The 16205-nt window shown below is 42.2% G+C and overlaps 1 non-coding gene across 1 annotated transcript; it reads right to left on the bottom strand.

The window, feature by feature from the left end:
• Positions 1-2196: 2196 nt before the first annotated feature.
• On the bottom strand, positions 2197-2331 carry LOC112403376 (small nucleolar RNA SNORA70). The gene has a single exon (XR_003003892.1). It is a non-coding gene; the product is annotated as a small nucleolar RNA SNORA70 (small nucleolar RNA).
• Positions 2332-16205: the final 13874 nt, after the last annotated feature.

Below are 16205 nucleotides of genomic sequence, written 5' to 3'. Positions count from 1 at the left end.
GGATCCCTATCGTAAGCAATCCAGACCTTGGTGGATGGCAGGGTTTTCTCCGAGGTCACCAGAGCTTTTAACTGCTGCCTAAAGCACATCCCGTGTTGATTAAGATACCCCAGATTAACTAGATTTAGCCGCGGCAATCACACTCCATTCAGGAGGGCTCGTCTCTGGTGAATCGTGGACACTAATGACAGTTGCAAGAGCTCAAATATTATGTAATCACTAATTACATTCTGCTTAATTAGTGGAGGCTCATCAGTGTGAATCACTAATGGCTGATCACCCTGTTCTCTCTGGAAAGGAAGAGATGGGTTGCCTCGTTTCCTGATTGTATTAGCATAGACACAGACGCTGTTAACCAACGTGGGTGATGATGAAGAGGCTCCACGTCTGTGATGGACAAAGGCAAGAGGATGGCCACCAACACTTCATTTTGAACCTCAAGGCCGCGTGTCTGTGGTTTGTCAGTGTGACTCATTCACTTCCCACCTTCCAAATGGAAAACACACGCAACATCCTGGCCAAACAGCCACTAAAAAAACTTGTGCACAAAGCCAGCTAAAGACACACACACACACACACACACACACACCCTTGGACGTGTGTGTTTCTTAAATTGATTTTCAGAGATCCAAGCTCTAAGGATCTGTGGGACATTCAAGTATGATGCCTGTGACAAAATGGGAAGAGCACATCTGAAATGGTGAAGCCCTTACCAGATTTTTCTTAACCCTCTGTGTGTTGGGCCTTATTAGCTGCTTGGGCTCCCGTAACAAAATACCACAGACTGGGCAGCTTCAGAATCTCCTACCATGAGTGGATTTATTATTTAAATCTAGTTGGAAAAAGTTGTACTTCCTGGGGGGATTAGTAGATTGGAAGAATAGACATTCTTTTTTTTTTTTTTGCGTTACACGGGCCTCTCACTGTTGTGGCCTCTCCCGTTGCAAAGCACAGGCTCCAGACGTGCAGGCTCAGCGGCCATCGCTCATGGGCCCAGCCGCTCCACAGCATGTGGGATCCTCCCGGACCGGGGCACGAACCCGTGTCCCCCGCATTGGCAGGCGGACTCTCAACCACTGCGCCACCAGGGAAGCCCTAGGCATTCATTTTTAAGTTATTGAAAATATGTACAATGCTCTAAATAATAGCAAATATTAGTGGAGGTAATTTATTTTCTCACTTCCGGAGGCTGGAAGTCCAAGATCAAGGTGTTGGTAGGGTTGGTTTTTCTGAAGCCCATCTCCCTCGTTTGCAGACGGCCACCTTCTCGCTGTGTCCTCGTGTGGCCTTTCCTCTGTGTGCGTGCTGGTATCATGTCTCTCCTTGTGCCCAAATTCCCTCCCCTCCCTTTATGAGGACACCAGTCATATTGGATTAGGGCCCACCTTAGTGACCTCATTGTAACGTGATTACCTCAGAGTTAGGGCTTCAACGCATGAATTTGGAGGCACATAATTCAGCCCATAAAGCCAGGATGTGCACAAACTATGGCTATTCTAACCCAATAAGTTCTTGCTGGAAGATTGGCAGCAGACTTGGACTGCATGAACATCCCGGGGGCCCCCTTGGGTGAGAGCTGTCCAGTCCATAACAGCAGGCCACGGCCACGTGTGACTGCTGAGCACTTGAAATAGGGCTACTGCCACCGAGGAATTGAATCCTTAATTTTGTTTCATTTTAATTAATTTAAGTCTTCAAACTAAAGGAGAGTAAATATGTTTTCCTGCGAAACACAACTTTATTGTTTGAGTAGAGATACCTTTCATTTTTTTGGACAGGAAAGTAGAATTTATTGGTGGGTGTGTGTATAGAAGGGACAGCACCAAGGCTCTCATGAGTGCAGGGAACTGCACTGTCCACCATCTGTCCAAGGAACACGATTAGGGATATATTTGACTCCAGAGCTATCCAGGATGATGCTTTTCTGCCACCATGTCTTCAAATTCATCTGCATTAAGCTTAGTAAATCCCCACTTCTTGGAGCTGTGGATCTTCTGGCGGCCAGGGAACTTGATCTTGGCCCTGTGGAGGGCCTCAGTCACACGCTCCTTGTTCTGCAGCTTGCTGCAGATGGATATTATGACTTGGCCAATGTGGACCCTGGCCACTGTGCCCTGAGGCTTTCCAAAGGCACCGTGCATACCTGTCTGGAGCCTAGATTGGGGACAGCACGCCAGTCATGATGTCCCGGGCAAGGGCTGTCTCCAAGGCCCCTTAGGGCAACCCACACAGGCAACAGGCTGCATATGCTACCGACGAGGCTACTGTTTGCAGCCATTGCACACCAGGCCCCCATGGGGAAAAGAGCATGGTCAGCTTAATTGTCTGCAAATCACATGAACTATGAAAAATGTCGTGTCTCAACTGTGGTGGCCGATCAGTGTGAAAAATACACAATATGTACACTATCTCTTTAATAATTTTTATGTTGATTACGTTTGAAATGAGGACATTTAAAATACATTAGGTGAAATGAAATACATTATTAAAATTAAGTTACCTGTTTCAGAAACAGAGTTATAGATACAGAGAAGGGGGGAGGATTCGGGGGGAGGAAAGAAATGGGTGAGGGAGATTAAGAGGTACGAACTTGCAGTTGCAAAGTAAATGTCACCAGTATGACGTGTACAGTGTGGGGAATAGAGTCAATAACTATGTAATGTCTTTACACTGACGTATTGTGGCTAGATTTATCCTGGTGATCCTTTTGAAATGTATAGAAATATCAAGTCACTGTCTTGTGTAATGGGGACTAACAGTGTTGTAGGTCAATTATACTTCAAAAACAAACAGAATAAGAGATCGAATTTGTGGTTAGTGAAGGTGGGTGTGGGTATGGGGAATCAGAAGAAAGTGGTCAAAAGTACAAATTTTCAGTTATAAGATAAATAAGTACTAGAGATGTGTTGTACAACGTGATACATATAGTTAACACTGCTGTATGTTATATATGAAAGTTGTTAAGAGAATAAGTCCTGAGAGTTCTCATCACAAGGAAAAGTATTTTTTTCTATTTCTTTAATTTTGTATGTATATGAGACAATGCATGTTTACTAAACTCAGTGTGATAATTTCATGATGTATGTAAGTCTAATCATTATGCTGTACACCTTAAACTATACAGCACTGTATATATATTAAGGTATATGTCAATTATACCTCAATAAAGCTGGAAGAAAAAAGTAAAAATTAAAAAAATTAATTTCACCTGTTTCTTTTTACTTTTTATAATGTGGGTACAAGAAAATTTTAAATTACGTGTCTGGTTGGCACCATATTTCTATCAGACAGCATCAGGTTAAAATTTTCATCCTCCAGTATCCCATTGCTCACCAATGTCAAGTCCCCGGGTAAACAAAAAGATTAATTCCTTTTGCCAAAATGATTTAAGTTCCAGGTCCTTTGTGTCTTCTTTTACTAAAATTAAGATAAGCAAAATCAACCATTTCTTCTTGGATAATATATTATTAAATCTCCCATTACTAGCCATATTTGTAAGTTTTTTCAATAATATTTTCAACATTAAAATCTTGTTAACACATAGCTACCTACATTTAGGAGTCAGGAGTAATTTTCTTCATAATGAAAAGGTGCTTCCTTATGAGTTCATCCTGCTCCATTTAGGAGTCAGGAGTAATTTTCTTCATAATGAAAAGGTGCTTCCTTATGAGTTCATCCTGCTCTCCTCATGCCTCTGGCTTTTTCTCAGGACACCCTGACTGCATTCATCCCCCGATTCTTCTCACCCTTTTTTTCTGTCCTCCTCCCTCAGTCGCCAGGAAATTCTTAGATAAGGCATTCTTTCCTTATTTCTATTTAACACACGGTGAAAACCCACTCTCATTTCTTCATCTGAAATATGGAAGAGACATACTGCATTTCACAGCATGAAAAGTGGAAGAATTACAAGTTAAAAATTCAAACAAAATAAATGTTTGATACTATGTCAACATAAGTGGGTTGGTTGTCTCTAACCCGTTTTAAGCAGCTTAATCCCCAAATGTTGTAAAGAACAACTAACAGGCAGCAGACGGAACTTCTGGACACCTGACTCCATGGCTCAGTTTGGTCTTACCCAGCCACCAGCACGTCTCACCTCCAAGAAAGACCGTCTACAATTCCCCAAATGATCACAGAATTCATCCAATATCACATTCTCATCCTGAAATACAGGACAGGGGGCAGTAAATGAGATGGGTTTTGCCTTATTCTTTTGCTCTCTCTGGCTCAATCAGCCTTTAGAAATAACGAAATCAATGCAAACATTTGTTGGAAGGATGCCCACTTTGAGGATCATTTGCTACCTAACTGCCTTGGTAGTTTACATGGATCCCAGGGAGGATTTCAGAGTCTCTCACCCTTGTTGCTCAGATAAAAGGAAGAGTCAGGTGTTGAGTTTGGTTGTGTGTGTGTTTGTGTGTGTGTGTGTGTGTGTGTGGTTTAATATTTGATGAAGCTTCCATTTCACATACACAAGGATTCCCATGTGAGTTTTATTTTCCTGGCCTTTAATTGAAGTGATGCAGATTGAATCAAAGACAAACATGCATTCCGATCCAAAAGGGAGAAAATACTTACAGCCAGAAAAGTGACATAAAAGTGTCTGGCCTCATATACATTAAGAAAACGTTTTTTTGGGTACGTAGTAGCAGCAATACATGGTAGAGTGGCTTAAATTAGAAAATACAAGGCAAAGAAAGGTTGGTAAAGACAATCAGCAGACGAGTACAAAAGATCTACCTACCAACACTAAGGAGGGCAAGATAGAAAAGGATAGACATCAGTCAAATCCTCATGTGATGTGATAGAAGTTCAGTAGAAAATATGGGAAGATAAAAAATCAAGAACAGGGCTTCCCTGGTGGCGCAGTAGTTGCGAGTCTGCCTGCCAATGCAGGGGACACAGGTTCGTGCCCCGGTCCGGGAAGATCCCACATGCCGCGGAGCAGCTGGGCCCGTGAGCCATGGCCACTGGGCCTGCGCGTCTGGAGCCTGTTGTTCCGCAATGGGAGAAGCCACAGCAGTGAGAGGCCCATGTACCGAAAAAAAAAAAAATCAAGAACATTGGGAGGCCATGTTAATTAGAGTTAGAGAGGCAACTACTGGAAGACAGAAAATTGTTTTAAAATTCTTTGACCCATTGGTTATTCAGGAGTATGTTGTTTAATACCCCCATATTTGAGAATTTTACAGTTTTCCTCCTGTTATTGTGATCAGAAAAGATAGTATAATTTTAATCTTTTTAAATTGGCTGAAACTTCTTTTGTGACCTAACATACAATCTATCCTGGAGAATGTTCCATGTGCACATAAAAAGAATATGTAGTCCACTGTTGGTGGATGGAATGTTCTATATATGTCTGTTAGATTCTTTTGGTCTAAAGTATCATTTAAGTTCAATGTTTCCTTCTTGATTTTCTATCTGGATGATCTATTCATTGTTGAAAGCGCAGCATTGAAGTTCCCTACTATTATTTTATTGTCTATTTCTCCCTTCAGATCCATTAGTATTTGCTTAACATATTTAGGTGCTCCAATGTTGGGTGCGTATATATTTACAATTATATATCCTCTCAATGAATTGACCCCTTTATCACTATATAATGTCCTTCTTTGTCTCTTTTTTACTTAAAGTCTATTTTGCTGCTATAAATATAGCTACCTCTGCTCTCTTTTGGTTTCCATTTGCTTGGAATATCTTTTGCCATCCCTACACTTTGAACGTATATGTGTCCTTCAAACTGAAGTGAGTCTCTTGTAGGCAGCATATAGTTGGGTCTCGTTTGTTTGTTATTCATTCAGCCACTCTTATGTCTTTTGTTTGGAGAATTTAATCCATTCACACTTAAAGCAATTATTGATAGGTAAGGACTTACTATTGTCATCCCATTCATTCTTTTCTGGTTGTTTTATTGTTGCTTTTCCTTTCTTCCTCTCTTACTGTCTTCCTTTGTGAACTGGTGATTTTTCATAGTGGTATACTTTTATTCCTTTTTTAAATCTTGTGCATATCTATTATAGGTTTTGATTTTGTAGTTGTCCTGGGGCTTATTTGAAACATCTTATAGATATACCAGTCTATTTTAAGCTAACAACAACTTAAGTTTGATCACACAAAAAAATCTAAACTTTTATTCCCCCCGCAACATACACATTTTATGCTCTGATGTCACACTTTACATCTTTTTATGTTGTGTATTTATTAACAAATTATTATAGTGTTAGCTATTTTTAATTATTTTGTCTCTCAACTTTTATACTAAAGTTAAATGGTTAACACTTCACCACATTGCAGTATTGCAGTATTCTGAATCTGACTGCACACTTGCCTTTACCAGTGTGTTGTTTATTTTTATATGTTTTTTTGTTACTGGTTAGGATCCTTTCATCTTCAACTTGAAAAACTTCTTTCAGCGTTTCTTATAAAGCAAGTCTAGCAGTGATGAGCTCCCTCAGCTTTTGTTTGTCTGGGGAAATCTTTATCTCCTTAATTTTTGAAGTACACATTTGCTGGGTAAATTGTTCTTGGTTAGCAGTTTCTTTCTCGCAGAATTTTGAATATATCACCCCAAGAAATCTATTTTTAAAAATGAACTTTGATCCCTACCTCATACCATTCACAAAATGGTAGTGTAAAATAATGGTAATAGTAAATTTCCAAGTTGGAAATCAATCTGGCAATTTCTGGAAAAGTTAACATAGAATTACTATATGACCATCAATTCTACTCCTAGGTATATATCCAAGAGAAATGAAAATATATGTCCATACAAAATATCTGCACACAAATGTCCATAGCAGCATTATTCATAATTCAAAAAGTGAAAATAAGCCAAATGTCTACCAACTGATGAATGGCTAAACAAAATGTGATATATCCATACACTAAAATAATATCTGGCCATAAAAAGGCTGTAACATGATGAACCTTGAAAACATTATGGTAAGTGAAAAAAGTCAGACCCAGAAGGCTATATATTGTATTCCATTTCCAGAAAAGGCAAATCCACAGAGACAGAAAGTAGATTAGCTGTTACCAGAGACTGGGGAAGGGAAGAATGGAGGGTGACTGCTAACGGTGGAGGGTTTCTTTTTGGGGGGATGAAAACGTTCTGGAATTAAATAGCACTAATGGTTGCACAACTCTGTGGGTATACATGATGACTGTAGTTAACTCTATGCTATGATATGTAGAAAAGTTAAGAGAGAAGATCCTAAGAGTTCTCGTCACAAGAAAAATCTTTTTCTTTTTATTGTATCTATATAAGATGATGGATGCTAACTAAATTTATTGCAGTAATCATTTCACAGTATATGTAAGTCAAACCATTATGCTGTACACCTTAAAGTTATACAGGATATATGTCAATTATACCTCAATAAAAATGAAAAAAGAAATAATTACATAGCAAAAAATCTAGAAATAATGCAAATGTCCATAACCAATAGAACAGATCTATAAATTATGGTTTATTGATACCACAACTATTATGATGAACTACAAATACCTGTAATAATATGGATGAATCTTATAAACATAATGTTGCAAGAAATAATCTAGACACAAAAAAGTACATACATATCATATGTTTCAACTTATGTAAAGTTCAAAAACAGGCAAAACTAATCTGTGCTGTTAGATAGATGTGTGTTACTTTTGGGAGGGTATTGGCTGACGGGGCATGAAGGAGATTCTGTGTTGCTGGTAATGTTCTTTTTCCAGATCTGGTGTCAGTTACACATGTGAATCTACTTTGTGAAAATTTATCAAACTGTGCACTTATGGTATGCGTGCTTTTCAATACTTACGTTACATTTATGAGAACTGTGAAGGGGCTGAGATTTTAGCCTGCCTTGATCTCATGGATGCCAGCAGAAGATATGAGACTCCAGGGTCAGAGACAAAGGACTTTATTATTCACAGGAACCATGAGGTTCATGTTTACATCAGCTCCCTTTGACCCCCAAGTATCATGGGGTGACATGGAGGGGGGCCCAGGTGGGTGCTGTACACACACTGGGTTGGCATCAGACCCAAGGAACACCGAGCTTAGGAAATCTCAGTCTTTGAAAGGAGCTGCAAGCAAACACTGCTCAACTTTTGTCCCAGAGGCAACCATCATCTCTATTATACTGGGCAGCAAACAAACCTGCCCTGGCCTCAGAGGAAAACCCTCTCTCTGTCTTCCAAGTCTATTTGCTGTACAAACATCCTTGAACAGATAGTCTGGAACAAAAGACGTCAGTGCCTCTCCTCATAAGACATGCAGTATCAATATGAGATACCCACAGAGAATTGCCTCATCACAATATGGCAATAAAGATGTACATTTATAAAATCATTAAATAAATCATTACAGAGGTCAAAGATAAAGTTCCTTTGACAGTTCTTCTGCTCTGAGCAATCATTATTTGTTGGGTGCATTCCTTTCCAGACCATCAGCTGTACAATTACAAATATATATACAGAGAGAGAGAGACAGAGAGACAGAGAGAAACAGAGAGAGAGACAGAGACACAGAGGACAGAAACAGAGAGAGACAGAGAAAGTGATCTGGAGTACAGTGTACAGCAACATATCCTAGCAAAGAGCTACAAACACAAGGTAGAGCCGCCTCCTGCAAAGCTCCTTGGAAGGACCTACTAATAGGGCCCTTTGCCTTGCCCTCCTTCAGACGAGATGGCTGCAGCTGTGCACGCAGCTGTGCGATATGAGCATGAGGCATCCTTGAGATGGAAACAATGTTCTAAAAAAGGTGGAGTAGAAAGACAAAAGGAACCTGGGACATTGATAGCATCATGGGGCCCATTCAGTTCCTCCCTAGACTACCTACTTCTGCAATTCCTGTTACATGATCGATAAACAACCCACTCCACTTTTCTGTGATTACTGAGACCGTGATGGAGCCAGGATTTGAACCAAAGCCAAACCCATGTATTTGACCCTCAAACAATGCTGAATCACTCTTATCCACACAAAAGGGATGCTATTACTATAGTAGTCACCAACAGTGGCCAGGAGAGACTGGAAAAATCCTGGTTTTGCTATTCTCCCTCAGAGCAGTTGGAGTTGCCCATCCCCCTTCCAAGTCACAACAATTTCAACTTCATAACACCAACCAAAAACATGGTGCTTGTGAAAGATAAAAGTAGAAATAGCCTAATACTGCATAACTTTCTTTATTGAGAACACCTACACAGGAGAGCGCAGATTTATAGACAAGAACAAAGCAAATGTTTAAAACAGAAAGCTCCGAATCTAGCTTCACCACTGGATTTGCTGTGTGACCTTAGAAGAATCACATCATTTCTCTCACTTCCCTTTTCTTACATGTTAATAAAATGGACTTTAGTGCCATAGGCTTGCAATGAGAGTCCAGTGAGGAAATACACATAAAAGCTTTTCAAAAAACCAACACTGCTCTGGACACAGAGGAATCACCGTATAAATATTGAATTCCCAGCGTACATGTACACCGAGCACGGAGAGCTTTGTAGTTATCATCATTGCATTGCAGTGACCCCAATTTTCTCCCTGTCTTTTAGCCATTATGTCGTGGGAGACCCCACGAGACACAGAAATAACGACAGAATGGGGTGACATTGTCACAGTGAGGGGTGCGTGTGCCTGCGTGTGTGTGCGCGTGCGTGTGTGTGTTAAAGATTTATCCCTTTTCTCTTTCATACATTTCGTGCAAAGGATTGCTGAATATTCATTGATCTATCCAGGATCCACAAGTACGCTATTAGAAATGCATTGCTTATCTATATTTTTGAAATGTTGAAGTAATTCATTGTTGATCCTTTGCAAGATAGGTTTGCTACCTTTAAACTGAAGTGACAATAACACCCCAGCTGTCTTCGGTTTCTCTTGAGTTGTGCTGATATCCTTGATGTCGCTAACAAACCAGAGACTGCCTGTGAGAATCCTGCATGTCACCATTAAATTGAAAAAGGCCCGAAATAGCGAACTCTCACTTCTGGTAGGAAAGAGAAACGAGAAGAGGGCAAAGTGATGGTTATTCATGAATCACTCGGGCCTGCCATGATAAATACCACTCGCCTTGTTCTCTTCTTCTCCAGGCTCGTAATTCTCTCCCTGAAGGTGTTTCACCTGCCCAGGAAGAACTGGACTGGGGGAGATGTCTAGTAAACCTGATTTTTAAAGCCTCTTAAACCACAGAAGTCTGTGTATGGGCTACAAGCCCTTCTTTTTGCGTACATCAACACGGGGTCCAAATCATCTCAGCAGATTGAGGAGAGAACACCAACACAGTATGTCATGTTTGGTCCCAGGTTCTGTGACAACCTAGTAATGTAAAAGAAGGTGAAATAAACATGCAATGACTGAACTTCTTTTAAAAGACTAAAAGCGAATGCGTCCAGATTTGACCTTGTGTTGCAACATTAAATATACAGATCATTCTCCAAGCAGAGATCCTGCATATAAGGGAGGGAACGTTCATGCCATTTCTGCATAAAAGGCTAGCATGGTATATTATTTGGTATATTTCTGCTGCAAAGAAATACAGCAGTGCAAAAATAAACATGAAAATTGTGGCTTCCGGGTGTTTTATTGCAGACTTCTGAATGTCCTTTCATTGTTTGAACAGGGAGTTGCCATTTTTGCTGGCGCTGATAGGCAATGCTATGTGACAGGTTGGCAAACAATTTGACTGTTTTCCTGTCTCTCCTTATGAATGATATTTATAGACTAAGAATCGCAGTTGGTTCCGCTTTCCGACACAGTTATCTTCTTGGGCGTGGATTAAATGTAGATCTGGGTGTTGAAAGACATTTACAAAAGTGCTGTTTGTGAACCAGGAGGCCAGTTCTATTATCGCCAGAACATTTAAATCTTAATGACTGGCATTGTTGTCTAAAAGACGATGTTTTTCCTGCTGAGAAACTGCATTAGATTCAAGAAACGGAGCTCATTTCCATTCTCTCAGCAGTCTCTCTAGAAATGACATGCAGTGCTTGAAACTGTTTATTTCCAAATTCCGGCTTCCCTCGCATCACTCATCAGCTTCAATTACCAGTTTTCCGGAGCCGAGCCATCAGGCAGTCTGACACCGGGGTCCGGCCTAATTCCCACCTTCTCCAGAGTCAAGAGCATAATGTGCGGATGAAAAGGTGCAAAATAGCCTGGACTTCATTAGCATGCAGGGCCCGGCTGTTCATTTGCTGGCTGCGAATGGAAGTTCTGACACTCGGAGCCGGCTGCAAAATGAGAAAAGTCCTCTTCAGGGGAGCTGGGGTCCTCGGTGGTGAGGAAAGGTCATCAAAAAGACAGCCACTGCCCTTGCTCCCTGCTCTCCAGGACTGCTTACTGATTCCAGGGACACCTCATTACACGCCGGATCAACATATTATTGCCATGTTCTGCGACTGAATTGTTTACAAGTGTCTTTATCACCGGCAAAGGCTGCCCGGTGATGCGTGACTGCACTCATTTGGCTGTGACCCGCCAATTATGTGTTATCCGATACGTTGCAGGGTATCTTGATCTTTGCCCGGGTCTTCTCCAGGCATCAACACAGTCCCATTTACTACTTCTTTCTAACCACTCTTTGGGAAAGTAGCCATTAGCCTGTCAGTGTATAAGAGTGTGTGTGCGTGTGTGTGTGTGTGTGTGTGTGTGTGTGTGTGTGTGTGTGTGCGCGCGCACACTGCTGTAGGAAATCTGAGTGTCGTTTCTCCAATGCTTGCTATGCACGAGGTTCATAATCAGTTGGGAGAAAGAAATTCTCTCTCTCTCTCTAACACACACACACACCTTTTTCTTATGGCATCGAGGATAACCCACACAATTTGCAATCAGCATGCACGACAGAGAGCATAACGTGGCTTGTTACGGAGCTCCCTCTGCTTGTACATACAGGCCCTACGAGAGACCCGTCATATTTTATTTGGACATAGCCACTGCAAACCACCATTGTTATCTTTCATTACAGACACTTCTATGGCTCCATAAAAGAAAGAGTGGAATAGCAACTCGATTAAAAACTCCATAAGAAGATTGTGCAAACTCCCTCCGCCCCAAAAAGTGGAGACGAAGCCCTAGTTTGGAATGGAGTGTATTCCACCATGCAAACTTGATTTCCTTTCCCCCCCCACCCCAATGGTGACTACTGTCTTCCCTTTAATGATGTCGTGCATTGACAACTTTGGTTTATCGCTATGCATATTGCTTGGGAAAGTTTTAATGACTGCCAAACATTTGGGCTGTCTCAACCAAATACTAAAGTGAGCAGGGAGGGCATTTCATTTACATCTCCAGTTGCCATCAGGAATGGCTACTTAATGAGTTTTCGAGTCTGGGGAATATAGCAAAACAAATGCCAAGAAATTTGCCTTCACATTTCCTGGAAGAATAAATCCTTGGCAATGGGCACAGACTACAATGAGTGAAATGAAACTCAAGGATCCAACTGCCTTCAGAAAGGTGACATCTGTAAATCCATTCATTTCCAGCAGTTTCCCAGATTTGTCTGGTATTTGTCTTTAAATATATTTCCTACATTTTTTCCCTCTTTCAAATCTGTGGAAAGGATTTTGGGAAAGTTATCAAGTTCTTTGTATTCTTTCTGAAACCTCTGGGTCCTGGCTTCCTGACAAAGAGTAACTGAAAAGGCTGAGCAAAGGCCCCTGGTCAGGGTGCTTTAGCTCAAAGAGTCAATGGAGAGATGTTTGCTCCACCAAGTGTTTAAGGACACTGCAAATACTGTAGAGTCATCAACCAACAAATAGCCTTTGGAAGAGAAGAAGATGATGGGAAGGATTTCTCTGGATTTATTTTTGGAGACGGAGGAGTTTGGTGAAGGGATAAAGGTAGAACAAGCAGGGCTGTTTACCAAGGTTCCCATCTGAAGAGCAAACCTCAGTGTGGTTGGGATTCAGAGAATGCCGGAAAGGATGGCTCTCAATAACCAGGGGTTATCCACAAGGAAAGGGTTTCTTTGCTCACTTAGATGAGGTTGTAACAATGAAGCAGTGTGAGTGCCCAGTCAATGGGCAATTGGGGGTTGAATGTTCTTAGACAGATGGAACAGCTCCATCCAGGGGCTTCTGCCAGTTTTTATAATCAGTTCATTTCTTATTTCCACCATAAAAAAGAATTCCTTCCTGTTACGGTTTTAACCCTTCATCATCTTTATGAATCCCTCAAATGGGCATCAAAAGATTCTCTTCAGTTAACAGAATGGCCAGTAATCCTAGACCCTCTGAATATTTCTCCCATCTTAGGAATCACACATGCCTACATATATTTTCTGATGGTTAATAGAAAATGCAGACACAGGCTGCAAGCACAGTGGCGTGGCGAAATGATCAGATGGTAAGTGACAAAAAAGAACCTTGTTTTAAAAGTCATTTATTAAATATAACTTTGTGGCAGGGAAAGTTCTAGAAACTTAGCGTACATTTACTTATTTCTCGCAACAATCCCGCGACTTGGGTATTGCTATTCCCACTTTCCAGATGAGGAACCCTTTTCCCACATCAGAGTTTTCAAATGTCCCAAGGTCACCAGGCTAGTGACAGAGGCAGAATTGAAACTCAGGTGTGAACTGAGTCCATGCTGTATTCTGCCTCTCCCAGAGCCGGCATCCATCACAAAGTCCCCAGGCCCAGGAAAGTACATTTTCTTCATGCCAGACAACATTAACACACAAAATGTTGCCAGTCATGATAATGTGCAGAAACCATCACCTTTTACACATCTGATATCCTCAGCCATGAGGTGGGCCGCAAGCCTTCTTTAGTTGACAGAACAAAGAAAGTTATGATCCACAAAGGCAATTTAGGGTGTTTAATTAAAGAGCGGGGTGGGGCTTGCATGTTCAGGGAGCTCTAGAAGTGCTCCCACCAGTTACTAGGAGCAACCGTGGAAGTCTCGTCAATTTTTAGTACTGATGCTCAGCCCAGTGGTCTACTGATCTTCCCTTAGTGGTTCTATTAAAGGTCCAACTATAAAACAACAACATTTATTCCACTCCCTGCAGACACCATGGGTCAGTTTTCCCACAGGCTTCCTCTGCCTTTGGAAACCTAGTGACTAAGTGTCCAGTCACAACATAGAAGATTGGATCCCAGAGACTGGAGGGATGTTCATCCACTGGCTGCAACCCACACAAACACGCTCATAAGTTCTGGAATCTTCCTTTCACTCATGTTCCCATTTTTCTCTGTTGTGCGTGAGAATGCTGGCCACTTTCGAATGCCCAGGACGATGCACTATTCAGAATGTCTCCGGGACACCTGGCCTGGCTGACATGAGGGAGGCCACTTGTCCGTGGGGGCCCTCCTTCCTCAGTTCTCCTTCCTTCAGCATCAGTGACCTCCAGTCTTCCAGCACATTCATGCTGACCCAGCTTCTTCTGTGAGAGAAAAAGAAACACTCTTCTTATCAAGTAATTTACACTAAGACATCAGTGATTCAAACTTCCACCCCTCTCCGCACCACTTCCCATCCATCTCCAACGGGTTGGGTCGTACTTGTATTTTAAGAGGGCAACGCTGGACACAGGAAATAGTGCATCGCAGAAGAGGGGAAGCCTTCCAGGCACTTTCCACGTGATCCAGCTCAGTTACACCTGGCCATTCCTGCCTGTAGGTGTGTGTGTGTCATCAAAGTCTCACGTAGGCTGGGAGGAATACAGAATTATTTGGTTTTCAGAATAAGCAGCGGACGACTCTACATAAATCGACTAGAAATGAGCTCTACTGATCCAGATCTTAGCCCAAGGGCATATGTCACTGCCTCCGCCCAGCCCTTAACTTCTTCGTCCTCCCTTTGTCTTTGTACCGAAGCACATTGAGAGCCCACTGTGTGCTCCAAACTCTACAAAGTGTTCTTGGAGCTCTAACCTGCATTCTCTGTCCTCAAAGAGCCAACAGTAAACAGCAACAAAAAGTCCCACAAGACAGTAAACAACTAAGGACAAAATAAGTGTCTAACGAAGGGTGCCCTAGTTATTCAGATGGGGCTAGAAGACGCAGGCAGACTAACATGATGGGGAAGGAGTCCTGAAGTCAGGAGTCTGATTTGGGGATCTGAATAAGTGGAAAGGGGTAAAGGGGCACGTTAGACAGTATCCAGATGCGGCCATATCAGCTCCTCCCATTCCCTTACACACATGCAGCTCCTCCTGCCAAGAGGAGGAGCCTATCTCCCACCTTCTTGAATCTGTGCAAACCATATGACCTGCTTTAACCAATAGAATGAGATGGGAGTGACATCCGGAGACTTGCAGTGCACAGGCCTCACAAGGACTAGCAGCTTGCGCCTCCTCCCCTGGGAGCTCAGCCACCTGCCGTGCAGAAGTCCAGGCTGGGCTACTGAACGATTCCAGACCACGTGAAGAGAGTCCTGGAGGACGACAGGCTGCCTGGGTCATTCCACATGAATAAGCCCAGCTGACTCTCCACGGAGAAGCGCCCAACAAGTCCTGCCTGAATTCCTGACACAGAGTTGTGGAAAAGAATAAATTGCTGTTGTGTTAAGCCACTCAGTTTGGGGTGGTTGGTTAAGCAGCCATAAATAACGGATACAGTGGGGACAAAGAGGTGGACACAGTGCTGAGCTGCTTGCCACATAAGAGGATGGCACGAATAGAATGAGAATGAATGCACAGAGTATTTGGGGATGCCCTAAATTGAGTAAACCAATCTGGCTAGAGCAGCCATTTCAGATTAGCAATCAGAAGAATGTAGATCGATAAACTGGGTCCAGGTAACTTTAACGTGGGAGGGGGAACTTCAAGACTCTTCATCAGTGCCCTCTGTAGTGGATGCTATCAGTGCCCTGTCAGCAGACCCCGGCCCTTATTCTTCAGTGGGCACCAGCTCAACATCCAACCACCAGCACTGGCATTTCATTGCCTGAGTGCTTGTTTGTTGTTGTCTCGCCCACCTACCTAAGCAAACAGGACAGAAATGCTGGGGGAAATAATGCCTGTGAGACTAATGACTGATGGGAGTTGGTGTATAAACATCTCAGCTCAGGTGGACTCACTCTAAGGCAGGTGTTCTACACTGGGTCCCAGAGTTTCCTTGGTAGAATTAAATCCCAGTCGCCCACAATGGTAACTTGGTTCATAATGCACTTTAATGGCTGAGTTCCCTTCCCTGTTATTCAACCCTGATTCCTACTGGTATTTACTTCCTACTGGAGGTCCTGAGATCACCTCCCAATAAATTGCT

This window comes from Neophocaena asiaeorientalis, unplaced genomic scaffold, assembly GCF_003031525.2.
Source record: "Neophocaena asiaeorientalis asiaeorientalis breed wild unplaced genomic scaffold, Neophocaena_asiaeorientalis_V1.1 scaffold567, whole genome shotgun sequence".
In the NCBI taxonomy this organism is placed as follows: Eukaryota; Metazoa; Chordata; class Mammalia; order Artiodactyla; family Phocoenidae; genus Neophocaena; species Neophocaena asiaeorientalis.
This window is presented reverse-complemented; position numbering and strand designations above follow the sequence as displayed.